This window comes from Pleurodeles waltl, chromosome 1_2 (assembly GCF_031143425.1).
Source record: "Pleurodeles waltl isolate 20211129_DDA chromosome 1_2, aPleWal1.hap1.20221129, whole genome shotgun sequence".
NCBI classification, from domain to species: Eukaryota; Metazoa; Chordata; class Amphibia; order Caudata; family Salamandridae; genus Pleurodeles; species Pleurodeles waltl.
Window position 1 is genome coordinate 440,251,249 of NC_090437.1, and position 21,181 is coordinate 440,272,429.

Here is a 21,181-nt window from a genome sequence, read left to right on the forward strand (position 1 = left end):
AAATTATGACACTATTGTGGAAACGACTGCCATTGTGCACCATATTGTAAATACAGCGGAACCATGGTGTTGTTAGGTGGGTTGGGGCGGGGCGACGCAAGAAAAGTAGGGCATCGGTATTGATGTGCCACTTTCTTGTCAATTTGGGCCTACGTTTTTTTAACTTTTAAATAAAAGTCCTTGTCAACTTAATGTGGGAGGTGAGAACAAACTATTCAATGCTTTTAAGTCAGAGAAAATTAAAATGAAAAGTTACCTGAATGGTTAAGGTAACTTTTCATTTTATCGTTCACAGAATCAAAGTGTTGCATTTACAAATCGCAGGCCTCTTGCCCCGAGTGGCCAGTAGGACACTGTGCCATAGTTATAAGTGATAGACACAGACATTTTTTAAATGGGAGAAATTTACGCTCGAATTGAAGAAAAGTGGTGCTGCATCCAATGCAGCACCACTTTTTGTGCACCCCTTAGAGCCCCCCTACTGCCACCATGTGTGCGCCGTATATAATATACGGTGCACAATAGGGCAGGGTAGGGGAAATAGCATCGACATTTTTGACGCTATTGATGTATTGTGCAGGATTTAACCCTACAGAGTACATGGGGGCCCATTGAAAACAATGGTATGCCCCCTTTTAACACCTGCTCTGTGCAGGCGCTAAAAATAGCCACTAAAAATGCGCAGTTGAATCTCTTAGATGCCATTTCCCCAATCTCTTAGAGTCCACACCCCCCCTTGCATACATTATGCCTGGCTCAGGCATTATGTGGCTCAAGGGGTTACAATGTGGTGCAATGCATACATTGCTCCACTTTGTTAATATGGCGCATCAAATTTATGCTAATGTGGCACAAGGAGCCGTTAGGCCCTCTTAAATCTGGGCCTTATGTGCAGAAAAATGTTCCATGTTATGAACATTTCTGCACTTTAAATTTCTCCCAATAAAAAAATGATTGTACATTTATGTTATACATGTAATGGGGCCACAAATGGTGAAAGGTGTATCCTGTGCTGCAAGTACATATGACACAGGCTTTCGGACGCCCATACACATATATCCCATTCATATGCACACATATTCATACACCCCTGAAGATCTCACTCTCGCTGACACACATGACAGCCCTTTTATAGTGCCCCTAGTCAGACAATTTTGTTCGAGCCATAGTATCTGGCTTCATGGACATTAGGCATACAATTAATGATGCTGGGCACCAGGGTGTCTGATAAAAATGCGTGAGATATTTAGCCTTCGGTACTTCACAATGATTTTCACTGATATGAAGTAGGTCTCACTACAGAAAATGTTGGCGAACCCTGTTTTAACTCAAGACTACAATGTCTGGCCTCTATCCCCCTTGTGCTTATGCCTCACTTCCATTTGATGCATATATCTTATCACCAAGGCTTGCTTTTTCGGGCAATATCCTTTTTCTTAGGTAGAAATATACTTTGATGAGCATGTAGGTAGAGAGCTTATTTCATTGCCTTCCTGCAGCCCACTTACACCTCATGGACGCTGTGCATATATATTCACAAGCGTAGAAATGCCTGTGCATTTGCTGCAGGTGAATCTAAAGGCATTTTGGTTTCAACCTGAAAACTTTATTTTAGGTTTCTAAAATGGTAGTAGTAGTTTTTAAGTGCTAGAATCGATTCATAAAATTACTGGTGTGATAGTTTAAAAATACATAAACTTTCATTATGAATAATTTATCTGCTAACAATATTCTAATAGCAAACCCAAATGGTGTCTATGTATCAGTCTTGTCAGATGGGTATTTTTAAAGGGAAAACTAACTTACAATATTTGAAGAGACCAGCACAGAGGAAAGTGGATAATATATTTGCATTTTATTAGAGAGCGACCAACCACTGGCAAGCACAACCACCGTCCAAACAGCCTTCCTATTCTAGACCCCCACATTACATTCTTTTGAACAGGCCAGGGTCTTTTCTTTTCCAATGTGCTGACTTCCCTAGGCCAAAATAAACTTTCCCTCAGTACTGCGTCCAATTCCTTGAATCAAAAGCTGCATTTAAAGTCACCACACCTCATGACCCTCATCAGACTCCACTACGACATCCTCCAGCACCAGACAACTACTCCTCACCTCAACCACTTTCTTAGGATAAGACCATTTTGACATATCATTCCTACCTCTAGTCCCTGAACCCACTCTTATAAACTCTCCTTCCTTGAACACCCACATCTCTTTCTTTAGTTTGTCATTGCACCTCCAAACATAGGATTCCTATTTGAACTTTCCTCAGTCAGTCACACCATCCTTTTCAATGATTTTCCCATTCATCCTTTCAATCCATCCGGGCAAGACTGTTGTGCACAGCACTCAACCCTTCACCAAAAACAATGGAGTACTCATAGTGACACAATACAGTAAGCTTCTCTAGCTCTCCAACATCTCTTTAAGTTTGTGCCTCAAGCCCAGTCCAATTTGCAGAGTTAACTTCACACTTTCACACAGCACCTTGTTGATGTGCTCAATCAGTCCATTCCTGTGTGGAAGATACAAAGAAGTCCTGCGAAGTTTGATCAGCACCACAGCATATCTGCCCTCCAGGCCCGGACATCCAAAGGGACCACAGATATCAATGCCCAGTTTCTCTCAAACTTTCTTGGGCAGTTCCACTTGTACAATGGGTATCATCTTCACAACACACGATTAACAATCTTTTGTGCGTGCAAGCCACACAAATAAGGCCAGGTCTCTCTATCTTCTGGTACATGCAGGGACACCAAAATCTACAAAAACCCTTGCTTGCATAGCTACTGTCTTTCTGTGCCCCATGCAACAAATTCAACAATCTTACTTGCAATACAGCATATTAAACCTTCATAATGCTCCATCAAGAACTGACAATTCAGACCATACTGGTTTAAAGCCATCCAAACCCATGCCATGCACCTGTCCATCGCCTCCAGAGGAAAGACACCTTATGTGCAACTGCATGTGTTCATCATCTAGCACCACCTGTTTCCACTCATCCACGGAAATGGCTTAATGCCAAGAGTGTTTTATGTCATTGTTAGAGGTTGGGTCTCTAGTTGCCAGAGGTATGCACCTTGTCCAAGTAAGGACCACAATCCTAGTGAGGGTAAGTAAGTTACACTGCTTAAAAGAACCTGTTCTCATCCTTTGGTAGCTTGGCATAGAGCAGTCAGGCTTAACTTAAGAGGCAACTCGTAATAGGATTTTTTAAAGAATAAACTGTAATACAATGCATAGAAATCAATAGTGCTAAAAGGCTACTTGAGGTCGCGCTAAATCCAAAGTTCAGGCCGACCACGATGAAGGGCAGGCCGGCTACAGGACCTACACAGAGCCCACTGAAAAGTACCTTGGATGGAGGAGTGCATCGACATTGGTGTGTTGATGTGAAGGTGATACGTTCAGTTCCGATCAGTACTGTCCGGGGGATGTGTCATCGCCGAGCCATGCAGTCATCAAAGAGGTGTCCTCAAAGTGCGGCGGCGAACCCTCTGCAATGGAGTCTGAATGGCAGTGAAGGTGATGTGCCGGAGCTGGTGGAGATGCATCGATCCTAAGCTGTGCAGTTGCTGATACAGAGTCCTCGACCTCAGCGGTGATGTGCCGCATCGATGGAGGATGCAGTGGTTCCAATCCACACAATGGCGTCAATGCATCGTTTTTTGCAGGAAAACAACTGCAGAGTCCCCTATCAAGGACCAGCACTGGATTGTCACCTCTTGGCAGGACAGAACTCACAGTTAGTAGAGTCCAGCAGCAACAGCAGAGTTGGGGGAAGTCTTTGATGGCCATGAGAATTCGGAGCAGGAGGCACACCAGCAAGCCCTTTGAGTCACTTGGTTCTTGTGAGGATGTAGAGAGCTAAGTCCAGTCCTTCACAGCAGCAGCAAGCCATCATAGCTAAACAGTTCAGCAGATTGTCAGTCCCAGCAGATAGCACAGCACTTCTTCTTGACATAATGTCCTCAGGTACAGAAGTCTACTGACTTGCTGGGGCTTGGGGTCCAGCACGTATACCCAGTTAAGCCTTTGAAGTGAGGGAGACTTCGAAGAGAGGCCTTTAAAGTGCACAGGGTCCCTGCCCTTTCTACCCTGGCTTCAGACACTCTACAGGGGGTTATGCAGCTCTTTGTGTGGGGACAGGCACAGCCCTTTTCAAGTGTGCCAACTCCTCCCTCCCATCTAGCCCAGGAAGGCCCATCAACCTGGTGATGGGCTATCAGGATGTAAATGTCACACCCAACCCCTTTATGTGTGACTGTCTAGAGGGAATGCACAAAGCCTAGCTGTCACCCTCCCCAGATGTGCATTCAGAGACAGGCAGAGGCCCAGAATGGTTAAAGTATAACAATACCTAAGACATGTTTAAAGGGCTACTGTAGTGCGTGGCACAAGGAGTGCTGCAGGCCAGCTAGTAGCATTTAATTTACAGGCAGCACATATGCATTAATTATGCCAATTGAGGCTAAGCCAATATCACCATGTTTTAGAGCACAGAGCACCTTCACTTAAGCACTAGTTAGGTGTGGTAAAGTGCACAAAATGTTATCCTAGTATCCTAAAGCCAGTAAAAATGAAGTCAGAAAAACAGGAGGTCAGAAGGCAAAAAGTCAGGAGAAACCACGTCAAGAATGCAAGGTCAGCACTACATTTCTTTATTTTTTTAAAGGATCATTGCCATTGTCCAGACCACACAAACGCCATGGCTGTGCACATTTAGAGACCTAGTCTGTGACCATGGCACGGTATTCTGTTGGAACCAAGGAAGGAATGCAACTGCTCTTTGTAAGCAAGAGAGGAACCATTTTCAATGGCTTTCATTAGTTTTATTTTCGGTTTCACCCCCACACTAAATAATCTGTGTCCCAAATACTCCACCTCTGCACACAAAACCTGCATTTGTCAATCCCCAGAGTCAGTTCTGCTTCCTCTAACTTTGAGAGAGTGGTTTGCAGCAATTTCATCATGCTCCAATTTGTTCGATCCCCACACAATCCTGTATATTTTGACAAACAGGACATTCTGGAAGCCACCTCATAGCCTCTGCATCAATCAATCAATAAATCAGCACTTGTAAAGCACAACACTGTCACCCCTAGGGGTATCTGGGCACTGAGGGTGCCAAGTCTGCATTCAACACCCAGGTCTTGGTTTTCTTTCTGAAGTCGACCAGGGAGGGTGCTGTTCAGAGGTTAGGGAGCAGGTCATTGTAGGTCCTGGTGGCAATGTAGGAGAAGGAGAGGCCCATTCCCAGGTCTGCAATTACTGTGGGGATTGTGCATGAGGGCAAGGGAGGAGTAGTACAGGGGTCTTGAGGGTAGATGGAAGTTCAGTCGATAGTTTATGTACGAGCGTCTTTGATTTTGTAGAGCTTTGTAGGCATGTATGAGAATTTTGAACTGGCAACTCTTCTGCTTGGGGAGGCATTTGAGGTTTCGGAGGTGGGGGGTGATGTGGGTAATTTTGGTGAGGTCCAGGATGAGTCTGTCTGCCGCATTCTGTATGGTCTGGAGTCTTTTGAGGAGCTGGGAATAGATGCCTGCATAGAGAGCTTTGCAGTAGTCGAGGTGGCTGGTGACAAAGGCCTGGGTGACGGTTTTTCTGGTATTGACTCGGATCCATCTGAAGATTCCGTGGAGCATGCAAAGGGTGTGGAAGCAGGATGAGGCTCCTGCATTGACTTGTAGTTTCATGGTCAGTTTGTTTTTTGAGGGTGATGTCTAGGTTGCGTGCATAGTCTGTGGATGTGGGTTTTGGAATGCTACAAAATTGGACACTAGCATGAAAAGCATTCACAGAAATTGAAAAGTAGCTTTGGATGTAACAAATAAAGTCAGGTGCTTTAACACCGGGTTGAGTCGCGCCTGATGGTAGGTACTTTAGAAATTCAGGGCCATATTTATACTTTTCGACGCACAACTGCGCCAATGCAGTTGTGCGTAAAAAATCTAACGCCATTCTGAAGCGACATGCGGGCGCCGTATTTATTCAATGACGTTACCCGGCGTTAGCCGGCAGAGCTGCCTGGTGTGCGTCAAAAAAAATGACTTACACCAGGCAGCGCCGGGGTAGGGGAATATGGAGCTTGGGCGTAAAAAAATGGGGCAAGTCAGGCTGAGGCAAAATTTTCGCCTCAACCCGATTTGCGCCATTTATTTTGACTCCCAACCCCCATTGAAATGACTCCTGTCTTAGCAAAGACAGGAGTCATGCCCCCTTGCCCAATGGCCAAGCCCAGGGGACTTATGTCCCCTGGGCATGGTCATTGGGCATAGTGGCATGTAGGGGGGCACAAATCAGGCCCCCCTATGCCACAAAAAAAAAAATAATAATAATACTTACCTGAACATACCTTAAGTTCCCTGGGATGGGTCCCTCCATCCTTGGGCGTCCTCCTGGGGTGGGCAAGGGTGGCAGGGGGGTGTCCCTGGGGGCAAGGGAGGGCACCTCTGGGCTCATTCCGAGCCCACAAGTCCCTTAACGCCTGCCCTGACCAGGCGCTAAAAAACAACGCAAAAGCAGCTGGACGTCATTTTTTTTGACCCGCCCACTTCCGGGCGTCATTTTTGCCCGGGAGTGTAAATACGGCGCACATGCCTCAGAGTCATTTTTTAGAAGGGAACGCCTACCTTGCATATCATTAACGCAAAGTAGGTGTCCACGCTAAAAAATGACACAAACTCCATGAACTTTGGCGCTAGACGCGTCTAACGCCAGAGTATAAATATGGAGTTTGTTTTGCGTCGAATTTGCGCCAAAAAAAACGACGCAAATCTGACGCAAACGGAGTATAAATATGGCCCTCAGCGAGGAAAAATACTCAGCACTCTTCACGTTTAAAAACACTTCATTAATGTGCAGAAGACTGTGTCCCAGATTTTCTCATTTAGATACCTTGAATCTTACATTTGTTCTTTTCTTTCAAATACACTAGGGCTAAGCCATTCTGAGGATTCTATTGGCTCTATGGTGTTACTCACATGCAATCTATCTAGTTCCTCCCTAAACAAATCTCTGAGAACTAGTGGGACACTCCACACTTTGCACGCCTTGGACACAGTCCCTTTCATTAAAAATGTATGATTTTCAGATGCCTCCAAACAATCAAGCTCATCCGCAAACAACGTGGAAAGTTCCTGCATCCATCCTCTTGTTTCATCTTCACCTGTGACTAGCACTTGCTCAGGTTGATTAAGATCAAAAACTGTGCCTAGTGCTTGCTGCTTCCTTCAACTTAACAAATCTCTACCCTTCTACACAACAGGCACCTTGCACAAGCTTTCCTTGTCTTATACATTATTTGTGTCCAAAAGATTCTGATCACAGATAGTTTGACACCACAATAACCCTCTGTTTCAATATCCACACTTAACACTGCTCACTCTTTCCCAAATGGATTTATCAATCAAGACATAAGGTGAGCATGAGCCTATGCACATTGGCACTCCTTCACCACAAATCATAGCCAGACACTTTGCAGAGTGATAAGGCTTACCTACATTATTCACTCATGGATCTGGTAAGTTCTCACTTCACGCCTCTATCCAAATAGTCTTTCCTAATCCTCATTGCATCCTCTTAAAGAAACCAAGAATAGCAAAATACAACAACACATGTACAATCCCTTTAAATATGTTACATCTGTGCCTATTTAACTTATCATTTCATTTGATGAATGTATTATTTGACTTTCAATTTTATTGATAGTTTGTAACAAGAGGTTACAAAAAGTTAACTGAACTGTGCATCAAAACATAACTCGATTGATAAGATACCATTAAAAAAGATTATTTTTATAAATGACAATTATGACAGTATTAGTTCTACAATTCTATAAATCTTTGTTTCATCTGTGTGTGAGGACATCTTTGCTGCTCGGATATTCCCAGTATTAGAAAATTATGCCAGGTGCATTGACCTTCTTTTCAAAACTTTGCATGTGCCTGTGCAGCACTTGCAAAAGAAAAAAAAACACAAAAACATAAAAGCTGATCAGGGACACATTTCTAAGCCTCTCAGACAAGAAGGTTGGAAATCTGTTGTTAAAAAAGTTGAAGGCAACAGATGTGATTGTGTTCAGATTGAATGTGGTCGTGTGCTTTGCTTGGTCAGTGATGTCAAGTGGAAGAGGTACATTCTTAGCAGGATGTGAAAGCAAATGTAGTGTTTCGTTTCGGTGTTCCATTACGGTGTATAAATGGATTCTGAAGCTTGGTCATGTCACACAGTCTTAAGAAAGAAACAAGGGCACCTTTGTGACTTTGCGCTGATCTCATGCACTGGTAAACCTAGAGTGCTGTTGACCTAGAAATTGAGTTCCCTTTATCAAGCAAAAAAGCCCTTTCACTTTATCATTTAATTGTTTTGTTTTATTCATTTCTGTGGCTCAATGCTTCAAATGTGTATTCCTTAGCTGAAAGTCTGTTTGCAAACAGCTGTGTCCTGGGAGTGGGCACAGCAGGACATAGCAGGAGCAAGGGTGGCGGTTGAATTTTTTTGGAATATTTTGTGAAGATTCGTCAACCACCACCAAAGATATAAGCAAGTAAAAAAAAAGCTTTTTCCATAAAAACTAGGTCCTAACTATAACTACCTAGTGGAGACCTGTATATGGTTTCCAAGATCTGGAGCCATATTTATACTTTTTGACGCAAAACTGCGCTAACGCAGTTTTGCGCCCAAAAAATTCGCGCCGGCTAACGCCATTCTGAAGCGCCATGCGGGCGCCGTATTTATTGAATGGCGTTAGCCGGCGTTAGCCGACCGGCGCTGCCAGGTGTGCGTGAAAAAAAACGACGTACACCAGGCAGCGCCGGCGTAGGGAAAAATGGCGTTTGGGCGTCCCAAAATGGGGCAAGTCAGGCTGAGGCAAAAAAATCGTCTTAACCCGATTTGCGCCATTTTTTTTGGGCGCCCAGACGCCATTAACATGACTCCTGTTTTAGCAAAGACAGGAGTCATGCCCCCTTGCCCAATGGCCATGCCCAGGTGACTTATGTCCCCTGGGCATGGTCATTGGGCATAGTGGCATGTAGGGGGGCACAAATCAGGCCCCCCTATGCCACAAAAAAAAATAAAAAAAATACTTACCACAACTTACCTTTTCTTCCCTGGGATGGGTCCCTCCATCCTTGGGTGTCCTCCTGGGGTGGGCTAGGGTGGCAGGGGGTGTCCCTGGGGGCAGGGGAGGGCACCTCTGGGCTCATTCTGAGCCCACAGGTCCCTTAACGCCTGCCCTGACCCAGGCGTTAAAAAGAGGCGCAAATGCGGGTTTTTTTGCCCCGCCCACTCCCGGGCGTCATTTTTGCCCGGGAGTATAAATACCACGCACATGCCTGGGAGTCATTTTTTAAGACGGGAACGCCTACCTTGCATCTCATTAACGCAAGGAAGGTGTTCACGCCAAAAAATGACGCTAACTCCATGAACTTTGGCGCTAGACGCGTCTAACGCCAAAGTATAAATATGGAGTTAGTTTTGCGTCGAATTTGCGTCGAAAAAAACGACACAAATTCGGCGCAAACGGAGTATAAATATGCCCCCATATTTCAAAGAAAAGAGGTATTAACTAGGAATCATTTTTCAGAATTCATAATGAACCACTGAAGAGGAAGATGGGATAGATGGAATGCTTCGATGATTAATCTGAGCCACTGGTATTTATTTTCTCTATGAGAGGCCATGTATTGGGTCTAACTCTAATGTTCGCTGTACCCTAGAACTCAAGCTCATTAATTTAAATCAAAAAAGGATGAAGCATTAGTGGTGTATCTTGTGCTTCCTTTCAGAGGGGAGGTGGCATACCACTTCTGGCTGGGTTTTTAGTAAAAGGGCCACAGCGCTTTGATCTGCATTTAGTTTGTGTCTGTGCAGGTAGAGTGAAGAAGAAAATGACGAACTAGAAGGAAGTAATTAGCAGTGCTGAGATTAATTTAAGGTCCCTCAATCAATCAAGTTGTTTTTTTGTTTTGTTTTTCAGTATATTCGCATGCAGGTATCCATACTGTATCTCATAATCTATGTGTGATGTCATCACCAGAGGCTGTGGCGCACAGGTAAGCTTCCCTTCCATTGCATCCGCATATTTCTGTGTGAATCACCTTTTAGCCCGTCCTCGCACACCGGGAGTAAATCAGTTGTAGACATAAGAAGACATAAATCAGAAGCAATTTTCCAAATTATCATTTGTGGTGACTAAATAAGAGTTCCGAAAGGGCACAATTTCACAAAAAGCAAAAATTTGAGAAAATGAGAAAGTGACCAGGAAAGGATGGAAAAACACGTGTTTATAACTTGCCCGTCGTACTGCAACACTGTGCCGTGACTTTATATAATTCGACTATACCTCAGTAGCCCGCTTAAGTCGAGTGGGGAAAACGTGCTTAAATTAATGATGAAAAAATATAAGCCAAAATCTTTCAATTGCACTATACATTGTTCTCCTCTGCTTAACACCACATGATCCCAGAGGCATATGCGCACATAGCAGATGGTGCATCCTCGGTGTCACCCCTACTGTCTTTTTAACCAGCTCCCCCGTGCCTGCCTGCCGCTGCCAGCCTGTGTCACGGAGCAAAGCATTTGCATGCATCTGTCTGAAGCGATGACTTAAGTTTGTTCGTGACCTTTCCCGAATATTTCGGGAGGAGACAGGCAGGCGGGCCTCGGCGTTGCGCCTCTTCACCTCGGTGACATTTGGACTCGCGTGACAGCCGTGGTGGGCGGTGCCCGCCCTCCCTTCAGAGACAATAAGGGGAACATATTTAACCATGCACGTGTACGGCTCCAGGGCAGACTGCTTTTAACTCAGCCTTCCTGGTGGCTTCAGATTTACCTCTGGGTCTTGCTTAGAGGCTTTTGATGGGCCCCTTACAATTCTCATTAGACTTGCTTTTGATGAGTAATGTGCCTCCAGCTTTTTGTAGAAGGTCAATGACAAATCTGCACAGAGCCCTCTGCGCCTAGCCCTTCACTGCACAAAAGGAAGGCCTGCATTAGTCGTGCATACAAAGTGCTCATTTTAGATAGCAGAGCTCGAGCATTTCCTGGAAAAGTGTTCAAACAGCCGCTGATTTCGGCTCCTTGGCTCATCGTCCTTGGTGTCATGTTTGTATATACTTATATACAAAATGTTCTTTTCAATTTTCCTAAATACCCTTGTGAGATCACAGTGGCAGGTATTTGAACGCCTTTGCTTACCGTGGAGGTCGATTCACCGAAATGCCCGGGGTAGCGAGTGACACCACTTTCACTCACACTCACATACTTACACATACACACAAATTCACACTTACATATACTGCTTCTCACATAAACAAACTCTTAACCTGCAAGCACCCACATACATTTAAAAGCTTTTTCTGCGTACCTCAGCTGACATGTACGGGCATATCCTAGCCAATTTTACCACATTTTTATTACACTAATAGTAAAAAATATATTATTCACTATTAGAGTAATAAAAAATTGACAGAAAACAAAGAGAGTGGACCCCCAACTGACATCCATAAGGCCCAGCCTTTGTGTTCCTGCCATTGAATTTGTCACCTCTAGGGTCAGGGGTCACAAAGGCAGTGCCAGGGGTTGCAAAGGGTAAGCCAGGGGTCGCAGGTACGACCCCTAACTGACATCCATGGCCTTTACTTGCCTGACATTTCCAGGGCGCAGACAGAATGCAGAGTATTGGGTTAAGGGTAGGTAACGCTGGTTTCTTTGCTTTTTTAACATTGTGTTTTTTGTTTTTTGGCAGGAAAGCAGATAAGGAATAATAGTTTTTATTCACTGGCCTCGCTGACCCAATAAAGTAGGAGGGACTATAGTTAAAGCAAAGTTAAGAATAAGGGGAAGAGCACATACAGGGTTTACAATGTTCTTGGATCAGTATGAGTGCGACTTATTTCAGGGCTCAAGATCTCTGAAGCACAGTGGAATTGTTTATGGACTGGGGATGGCAGCTACAAGGGAATGCTGGCAGTGAAAAGTGCAACACAAATTGTGAGCTAGAAGGTCTGTATTAATTCCAAATGCACTGAGTCCTGAAAGTCCTGGAAGTCCTATCTACATTGTTAAACCCATAGTTGCACATCCATGGAACCTGGTGAACAAAATAATTTCCTGGGAAATTTATAAGCCTTGAGGTCACTCAGACCTCAAGAGGCCAGAGTTTGGTAAGAAAGAAGCACAGTGGTTGCAGATTAATGTGAGCCGGCCTGTGATGATGCCCAGTGAGGGACAGTTGGCCGGGGTTAGGTGCTGAATTAAAAAGATTAGGCTGTGTGGCAATAATAGGTCGAAAAGAAAGGTTACCAGTAATATTCTGCTGATGGAAAGGAATCAAAGAACAAAGGAAATTCAGTACAACAGACAGAAAAGGCAATAAATAGCCTTATAAATAAGACTTGGGGTGGAAATAATAAAATGCTGTTAATGTCAATCCTGGTAGAAGGCCTATATCCCCATATCAGAGAAAAGTGGGGGGTGCTGCTACTGCTCGAAGAGCCAAGTCTTGAGTAGTTTTCTGAAGGAAAGAAGGTCCTGGGTCTGTCGTAGATCCGGCGGGAGGGTGTTCCAGGTCTTGGCGGCGAGGTAAGAGAATGATCTGCCGCCAGAAGATTTGCGTCGGATGCGGGGGACGGAGGCGAGGGCGAGGTTAGCGGAGCGGAGATGCCGGGTGGGGGTCTAGAAGCTGAGTCTGTTGTTCAGGTATGATGGTCCGTTGTTGTGGAGTGCCTTGTGTGCGTGGGTGAGGAGCTTGAAGGTGATCCTCTTGTTGACGGGGAGCCAGTGAAGGTCTCTTAGGTGGGGGGTGATGTGGCAGTGGCAACGGATGTTGAGGATGAGTCGGGCGGAGGTGTTTTGGATGCGTTGGAGGCGTTGGAGGAGTTTGGATGAGATACCGATGTAGAGGGCGTTGCCGTAGTCGAGTCTGTTGCTGACAAGGGGCTGGGTTACTGATTTTCTTTTTTCTGTTGGGATCCATTTGTAAATTCTGCGAAGCATGCAGAGGGTGTTGTAGCAGGAGGAGGAGATGGCGCTGACCTGCTTTGACATGGAGAGTGAGGAGTCGAGGGTGAAGCCGAGGTTTCGTGCGCTGTCGGTGGGCCTCGGTGGGGGACCCAGCGTGGACGGCCACCATGAGTTGTCCCAGGCGGAGGGGGTGCGCCCAAGGATGAGGACCTCTGTTTTGTCCGAGTTCAGTTTTAGCCGGCTGGCTCTCATCCAGTCAGCGATGGCTTTTAGTCCCTCGTGGAGGTTAGTTTTGGCGGTGTGCGGGTCCTTGGTGAGGGAGAAGATGAGTTGGGTGTCGTCGGCATAGGAGAAGATGTTGAGGTTGTGCTGACGGGCCACTTGTGTGAGGGGGGCCATGTAGATGTTGAACAGCGTCGGGCTGAGGGATGAGCCCTGGGTTACGCCGCAGATGATGTTGAAGGCTTTGGATTGGTACGGGGGAGGCGGACTCTTTGGGTTCTGCCGGTGAGGAAGGATGCGGTCCATTCGAGGGCCTGGTCCTGGATTCTTGCTGCGTGGAGGCGGGATTTTAGGGTGTGGTGACGTACGGTGTCGAAGGCGGCTGATAGGTCTAGGAGGATGAGGGCTGATGTTTCTCCATTGTCGAGGTGGTTTCTGATGTTGTCTGTGGCGGCTAGGAGGGCGGTTTCGGTGCTGTGGTTGCGTCTAAAGCCAGACTGGGAGGGGTCGAGGATGTTGTTGTCTTTGAGGTACCGAGTGAGCTGAGTGTTGACGATTTTCTCGATGACCTTCGCCGGGAACGGGAGCAGAGAGATGGGCCGAAGTTTTTCAGGTCCTTGGGGTCCGCCTTTGGTTTTTTGAGAAGGGCGTTGATTTCGGCATGTTTCCAGCTGTCTGGGAATCTTGCAGTTTCGAAGGAGATGTTGATGGCTTTCCATAGGTGTGGTGCGATGGCCCGTCAGCTTTGTTGAAGATGTGGTGTGGGCAGGGGTCTGATGGTGATCCGGAGTGGATGGAGTTCATGGTCTTGCGGGTTTCTTCGTTGCTGATGTTGGTCCAGGAGTTCAGTGGGCTGGAGCGGGTGGAGTTCGTGGTGGGTGGGGTAGGAGCGTCTGGAGTGTGAGGGGAGTTGAAGCTGTCGTGGATGTCCGTGATTTTTTGGTGGAAGGCGGATGATAGGGCGTCGCAAAGTTCTTGGGAGGGGGTGATGTCGTTGATGGTGGCGTCAGGGTTGGAGAGTTCTTTTACAATGCTGAAAAGTTCTTTGCAGTCGTGGGCGTTGTTTTCTAGGTGGGTTTTGAAGGAGGATCTTTTTGCTAGCCTGATGCGTTTGTGATGTTTGCGTGTGGCATCCTTGAGGGCCGTGTGGTTGTCTGGAGTGCGTTCGAGTAGCCATATTTTCTTGATTTTTCGGCAGTGGCGTTTGGAGGCTTGGAGGTCGTCGGTGAACCAGGTGACTTTTTTGTTGATGTGGTTGTTGGAGGGTTTTCTGAGTGGAGCAAGGCGGTTGGCGCAGTCGGTGATCCATAGCTTGAGATTGTGTGCCGCAATGTCAGGGTCGGTGGGGTTGACGGGCGGTTTCTGGGCTAGGGCGTTGATTAGTTGAAGTTCGGTGACTTTGCCCCATCGGCGGCGTGGTGGTTGTTCGGTGAGGTGGTGTTCTGTCTGTTTCTTGAAGGTGAAGTGAATGCAGTGGTGGTCGGTCCAGTAGAGTTCGGTGGTATGGTTGAAGGTGACGTGGTTGCTTGTGGAGAAGATGGGGTCAAGAGTGTGACCGGCTGTGTGGGTGGGTGTGTTGACGAGCTGTGTGAAGCCGAGGTTGGCGAGGTTTTCGGTCAGGGTGGTTGCGTTGGTGTCATTGTTGTTTTCGATGTGAAAGTTCAGGTCCCCGAGGAGGATGTAGTCCGTGGAGGCGAGTGCGAGGGTGCTGGCCAGGTCGGCGACGACGTTGCTGAAGGGTGCCCTGGGTCCTGGGGGTCTATAGATGAGTGTTCCTCTGAGCGTAGTGTTGGGGTCGGTGCGGATTTGGAAGTGAAGGAGTTCGGCGGCGCTGAAGGAGTCGTCCGGGGTGGTTATAACTTCGAGGGTGGCTTTGTGGACGATGGCTATGCCTCCTCCAGTTCTGTTGGTGCGGTCTCGGCGAGCGACTTCGTATCCGTTCGGGATGGCTATGGCGATGTTGGGTGCTGAGGAGTCGTTCCACCAGGTTTCGGTTAGGAATGCCACGTCCGGGGAGGTGGAGTCGAGCAGGTCCCAGACTTCAATGGCGTGCTTGCGTGCTGGGCGGGTGTTGAGGAGTATGCAATGAGGTGGTTGGTCTTGATCCTTGAAGGTATGCGGGCTCTGTTGCAGGTGAAGCTGCAGTTGTGGCATGAGAAGGGTCCGTGCGTGCTCTTTGGAGAGGCCTGGAAGCAGGTGGTGTCTCGGCTGGTGTTGAGTGCACAGAGGGTGTCGGCGTTGTAGCAAATGCTGGCGGGGTGGCTGTTGCCGGGGCCAGGGATTCTGGCGCTGGGCACGGACCAGGCGCGGACGGGCACAGACGGGCTTGCCTTTGGCGCGCCAGCGGCGTGGCCGTGCCTCGGCTGCCATAAGAGGAGGGGAGGGTGGGAGTGACAGCTGGGAGGCGGGAGGGCCTGGCGAATGAGAGGGCTGGGGGAAGGGGCCGCAGGGGATGCAGCGGGGGGAAAAAGCCTAAAAGAATGGTGAGAAGGAGGAGGGAGGCAGGAGGGGCCGCAGGGGACGCAGCGGCGGGGAAAAAAGTCAGCAGCAAGGAACCGGATGGAGCGCGGAAGGTGGAGCGGGGAGCGACCTGCCTGCAGAAGCATGGTCAAAGGTTGCTCCCTGCTAGCGTGCCGCAGCTGCCATAAAAGGAGGGGAGGGTGGGAGTGGCAGCTAGGAGGCGGGAGGGCCTGGTGAATGAGAGGGCTGGGGGGAGGGGCCGCAGGGGATGCAGCAGTGGGAAAAAGGCTAAAGGAACGTTGAGAAGGAGGGGGGAGGCGGGAGGGGCCGCAGGGGACGCAGCGGCGGGAAAAAGCCTAAAGGAACGGTGGGAAGGAGGGGGAGGCGGGAGGGGCAGCAGGGGACGCAGCGGCGGGAAAAAGCCTAAAGGAATGGTGAGAAGGAGGGGGGAGGTGGGAGGGGCCACAGGGGACGCAGCAGCGGGAAAAAGCCTAAAGGAACGGTGAGAAGGAGGGGGGAGGTGGGAGGGGCTGCAGGGGACGCAGCGGCTGGGAAAAAAGTCAGCAGCAAGGAACGAGATGGAGCGCGGAAGGCGGAGCGGGGAGCGACCTGCCTGCAGAAGCAGGGTCAAAGCATCACACCATCTCCTATCACTTGAGGCAATGGAAGAGAGTGAAAGCCCATGTCTACAGGGCTTTCAATATGGTCATATTCCAAGATGACACCTGCTAGAAATGGGGTTAATAGGGTATGCACCTAAGCTAGGCAGAACCCACCCATTCTAGTCAGGGGAAGGGAGTTACATGTCCAAGATAACCTCTGCTCACACCCTTGGTAGTTTGGCACGAGCAGTCAGGCCCAACCCTAGAGGCGATGTGTAAAGCATTTGCACAACATGTACAACACACATGATGCACTATCCCCACCACAAAGGAAACACAACACCAAGTTGTGTAAAAATAAACTGTATAGTACACAACATAATTAGACCAAACACAACATGTCAGTAATACCCTGCTACCTAGCAGTTGTCAGAACGTTACACAATACTGTTACACACAGTAGTCACACATAACACACAGGTTACTTATTATTCTGTCACATAAGCAGTAGTCAGGAAAATATTACTATAGAAATGCATTTGCCTTAAAAGTATCATGAATGCCCATACCAGGAATATTAGAAAACATATGGCAAGTCATGAAAACATATTAGCATAGAATGCCCATAAAAGGAACATTAGCAGATGCATCACATTACTGTAGAAATGCACTTATCATGAACGAATCAAAAATGCCCATACCAGGAACGTTAGGATAAAACATAACAGCTAAAATGCCCAGATGAACAAGTAACACCAAACGTTCCTGTTTTATATATGTGGGGCACCTCCTGTGCCACGAGCAAAGACAAGGGGGCCCCTGGCGCTCCTCTGCACTCAAATCTGAGCTGTTTGGTGATTTGGGGGAGGGGGCAGCTTGCACCCCCTCCGCTTCTTATATCGGGGCCCTCCTGAGTCCCGCAAACTCTGTGGCCCCCTGGGCCACCTTGGAGGACAAAGCCAAAACTCAGACGAGGAGCAAAAGGAAGGGGCCTTGCGGCATGGGGGATCTCCAATGAGGCTTTTACCCCATCCACAGCTCCTATACCCCTGCTGGGGCCTGGATGGAGTGAGGCCTCCTCCTCGCTCTGACGCTCACTTGGGGCCTGGTGGGACGGAGAGCATCCGATGAGGCTTCCTCCCTGCCCGCAGTGCACCCAACAGAAAATGGGGTCCGGTGGAGTGCGGGGCCTCCGATGAGGCCTCCACCCCACTCTTCCAAGGGCTCCTGCTCCCAACGTGGTGCATGAGCCTCTGTCAGCCCTCCCGGGCCGAACCGGTGATCAGGCTGGAATAGGGTCCAGTGGGTGCCCCAGGGGCGCTCCTCGGAGTGTGCATCACCCTGGGGTCAGCCTGTTTCCCAGCGCTTTAACAAAACAGTCCGCCAGGCTGCGGCGGTGATCTGGGCATGTTGGCAGGTGCTTACAAAGCGCAGTGGGCCAGAAAATAAAGCATTCACGAGGCGTTATGGACCAGGGAATAAAGGCCCATATTTATACTTTTTGACGCTAAACTGCGCTAACGCAGTTTAGCGTCAAAATATTTAGCGCCGTCTAACGCCATTCTGAAGCGCCATGTGGGCGCCGTATTTATGGAATGGCATTAGCCGGCGCTAGCAGACCGGCGCTGCCTGGTGTGCGTGGAAAAAAACCACGTAGACCAGGCAGCGCCGGCGTAGGGGGAAAATGGCGTTAGGGCGTCTTAAAATGGGGCAAGTCAGGTTGAGGCAAAAAAATCGCCTCAACCCGATTTGCGCCATTATTTTCGACGCCCAGACGCCATTTAAATGACTCCTGTCTTAGTAAAGACAGGAGTCATGCCCCCTTGCCCAATGGCCATGCCCAGGGGACATATGTCCCCTGGGCATTGTCATTGGGCATAGTGGCATGTAGGGGGGCACAAATAAGGCCCCCCTATGCCACCAAAAAAAATTAAAAAATATACAAATTTATACTTACCTGAACTTACCTGAATGTCCCTGGGGTGGGTCCCTCCATCCTTGGGTGTCCTCCTGGGGTGGGCAGGGGTGGCAGGGGGGGTCCCTGGGGCCAGGGGAGGGCACCTGTGGGCTCATTTTAAGCCCAAAGGCCCCTTAACGCCTACCTTGACCCAGGTGTTAAAAAGTGGCGCAAATGCGAGGTTTTTTGACCCGCCAACTCCCGGGCGTGATTTTTGCCCGGGAGTATAAATACGACGCATTTGCGTCGCCGTCATTTTTTTAGACGGGAACGCCTTCCTTGCATCTCATTAACGCAAGGAAGGCGTTCACGCAAAAAAATGACGCTATTTGCCCATACTTTGGCGCTAGACGCGTCTAACGCCAAAGTATAAATATGGCGTTCGTTTTGCGCCGAATTTGCGTCGAAAAAAACGACGCTAATTCGGCGCAAACGGAGTATAAATACGGGCCAAAGTGCTTCACAAGGCACTATGGTCCAGAGAAGGCAGTACAAGCAGCATTCCTTTTGCGCTGCTAACAAGCAATTGCAGGGTGGTCAGGGGCCACGGCACCCAGTCCCTGGGGACTCACAGATGGAGCACAGGGCAGCAGAGCACAGCAGCAGGCCATCACAAAGTGTTGCAGTCAGTGGCAGTTCCTCCAAGCGACCAAGCATGTCACAGGTCAGCGCAGCTGCAGTCCAAGGCGATTCCTGGTGAGTCCCTCCAGCAGCATTCTGTGTCCAGTTACAGTATGTTTCAGTTCAGAGTGTCTCTAAAGTGTTCCCAATTGTGGGGGAAAATCCCCTGTAGTTATATTCAGTTTTGCAAGGGTCTTACAAAGGGGGGGGGGTTCCAACCAGTTAAAACTGGTTTTGGGAGTGCCCCCTCTCTCCTCCAGCACAGGCTCCAAACATCAGTTTGGGTAAACAAGCCCTTTGTGTGAGGCCAGGGCATAGCCTTTACAGATGTAAGTGTACCCCCTCCCCTTCTCTCAGCCCAGGAAGACCATTCAAAATGCAGATGCACCTTTGTTACACCTCCACCCTCCCTGTGTACAGGCTGTCTGAAAAGTATGCACAAAGCCCAGCTGTCACTCTGCCCAGATTTGGCTTGGAGTCAAGCTGCAAAACACCAGAGTCATAAGCACAGAGAAATGCTCACTTTCTAGAAGTGGCATTTCTGTAATGATCATTAAATAATCCAGCTACACCTATAAGCAGCATTTCTCACTACCATTACAACCATACCAAACATGCCTACAATACTCCTCATAAATCAGGCAATACCCCCTACAAATAAATCTGGGCTTTTACAATGCAATCCTATGAGAAGGCAGCACTCACAGCAGTGAGAAACCAAATAGGCTGTTTGTGACTACCAGGACAGGCCACACTACCATGCACATGTCCTGCTTTCTACATACGTAGCACCCTGCCCATAGAGCTAGCTAGGGCCTATCATAGGGGTGACATACGTGTAGTAAAAGGGGAGTTCTGGGCCTGGCAAGTAAATTTAGGTGCCAGTTCCCTGTGGCAGAAAACTGCGCACGCAGGCCCTGCACTAGCAGGCCTGAGACAGGTTTGAAAGACTACTTCAGTGGGTGGTGCAAGCAGCGCTGCAGGCCCACTAGTAGCATTTAATTTACAGACCCTGGGCATAGAGATACCACTGTACAAGGGGCTTACAGGTAAATTAAATGTGCCGATTAGGTATAATCCAATCATACCAACCTTAGAAGGGAGAGCACCTGCACTTTAGCATTGATCAGCAGTGATAAAGTGCTCACAGTCCTAGCAAGAGGTCAGACAAAATAGGAGGAAGTAGGCAAAAGGTCTGGGGATGAACCCGCAAAAAGGGCCAGGTCCAACAATACCAGTAGAAACAATCTGTTCCAGGTAAGATTTCTTTGAACAATGGTATCAGTGCCCACTCCTGTGGAGTATGCTGTATGGTTTTTGTGATGTAATCATGAACCAATCTGGACTGAATACCATCTTCTTTATTGATCTATGAATTCTTTGTGGAGAGGTTAACTTCACGATCAGAGCTACTGTTGAGGACAACAGGTACTGTCCTCCAAGAATGAAATCTGGAGCAGTAATCAAGCACATGCAGTGCTTCTCTGGTACCTGGACTTAATTCTGGACTCCTCCTGGATTTTCCAAAGAGAAGAACTGGTGACACCATCCACTCTGTTACCGTTCCATGGCTAACTGCAAACTGAATGAATGTCCATGGGCAGCTTTAAAACTTTAGATTCCCTGGTGGGAATCATGAGAGTGCAGGAAGAGGTGCATAAGGATGGAGTTGAAAGTGAAGATGGAAGCACCTTCTTTGAAGGGTATAAACCACCTACAGAGGCTAGGAACACTCCTAAATGTTTTACACCTAACTTTGATTTCTTGGAAGTAATTGTTTATTTGTTAGAGCATTATTACCTAATCTTCATACACTTTTCCAGATAGAACACAACACAGGAAGTAGTGTGGAATATCCTAACTCACAGCCACATTTAGATTTCTGTGAAAAATGAGGAGATTAGGCACCGTAGGAGTAACAATGTCTCCTCAGGCAGTTCTTCTGATTTAGAGATTTGCAAGATAAATGTGGAATAATGTACCAGAACATCATTAAAAGGTCAAGAATAATCCTCCTAGCTAGATGGCAGGTGAAATTGTAATCATATCATTGCCAAGGTGTATTCGTGAGAAGGCCAAATAATTAACAAAAGGCAGCATTTCCATTTAATCAATAAACTAATTTACTCAAAGAAGCCACACAGGGGCACTGTAAGTTAGCATGGAACTGATGATGGCCTGATGAGCCTTGGTTAAGGGCATAACAGAATATCCATCATATATATTTTTGAATGCTTTAGGGCATTCCCCTGCTTAGAGACTGAAGAAAGTCTGCACTTACAAAGTCCAATCATTTCAGGGATACATCAGATGGGATGTCTACATTTTTAAAAGTGCTTCC

General features: G+C 47.7%; 1 protein-coding gene across 6 annotated transcripts in view; it reads left to right on the forward strand.

Annotated features, from left to right (window-relative positions):
• Positions 1-21,181, forward strand: part of LINGO2 (leucine rich repeat and Ig domain containing 2) — a 3,618,115-nt gene that overhangs the window by 1,501,492 nt on the left and 2,095,442 nt on the right. For all 6 annotated transcript variants that reach the window (XM_069240594.1, XM_069240603.1, XM_069240567.1 and 3 more), the window contains one exon: positions 9,992-10,067. The gene's annotated coding sequence lies outside the window, so the exon portion shown is untranslated. The remainder of the gene's footprint in view (positions 1-9,991; positions 10,068-21,181) is intronic.